Source organism: Chrysochloris asiatica, unplaced genomic scaffold, assembly GCF_000296735.1.
Source record: "Chrysochloris asiatica unplaced genomic scaffold, ChrAsi1.0 scaffold00001, whole genome shotgun sequence".
NCBI lineage: Eukaryota > Metazoa > Chordata > Mammalia > Afrosoricida > Chrysochloridae > Chrysochloris > Chrysochloris asiatica.
The window spans coordinates 6489424-6490202 of record NW_006408519.1 but is presented as its reverse complement, the minus strand read 5'-3'; positions in this window follow the sequence as shown (position 1 = coordinate 6490202).

Sequence of the window (779 nt, the reverse complement as noted above, 5' to 3'; positions counted from 1 at the left end):
ACCAGAACTCCAGTTTATGTTGGCAAAGATTAATTATGATGGTATCCAAAGAAATATCATTTTGGGTCTTGTAGATTGTTATAACCATTTTATAGTGTAAATTAACAATTAAAATTCCAAATCTTCTGGTTGTGAACCATGAAATTCCACTTCTAGAAGTTAATTCTTAACAAAAAAATGGGTTCAAGAATATTTATTGTAGCTTTTTTTAACTTGGATATAGCCAGATGTTGATTAATAAAGAAATGATCAACCAAGATAAGTATAAAATTTTATATTCTGCTGTGGTTTAAAAGAATGAGGTGCTGTCAGAAAAATGCCAAAAATTGCTAAGTGAAAGAAGCAAATTCTGTACAATGTCCAGAATTTTTAATAAATATTAAGGAGAAAAAATTTAAAAAGAACAAACAGACAAAATAATGCACATTTTGAAACAATACAAACCCAGCAATTAGAAATCCAGAAGATTAATACTAAGACCTTAGAATTGGACTATACATTTAAAGGGCAAAGGAGTAGATATAAAGCAATAGAAGCCTGAACTAGTGAACTTGAAGATAAATCTCTCAATACTAGTTTGTTAGAAGAACAATCAGAAAAAAGAATGAAAAAAATCCAAAGAAAATCTAAGACTTATATGGGATACCATGAAGAGGAACAACTTTTGCAGAGAAACAATTGGAATTGCAGAACTGGAAAAGGCAAGTACAGAGAAAATTGTTGAATAGTTATTGAAAGAAAACTTCCCTAACACCATGAAACATGAGAAGATAAGCTTC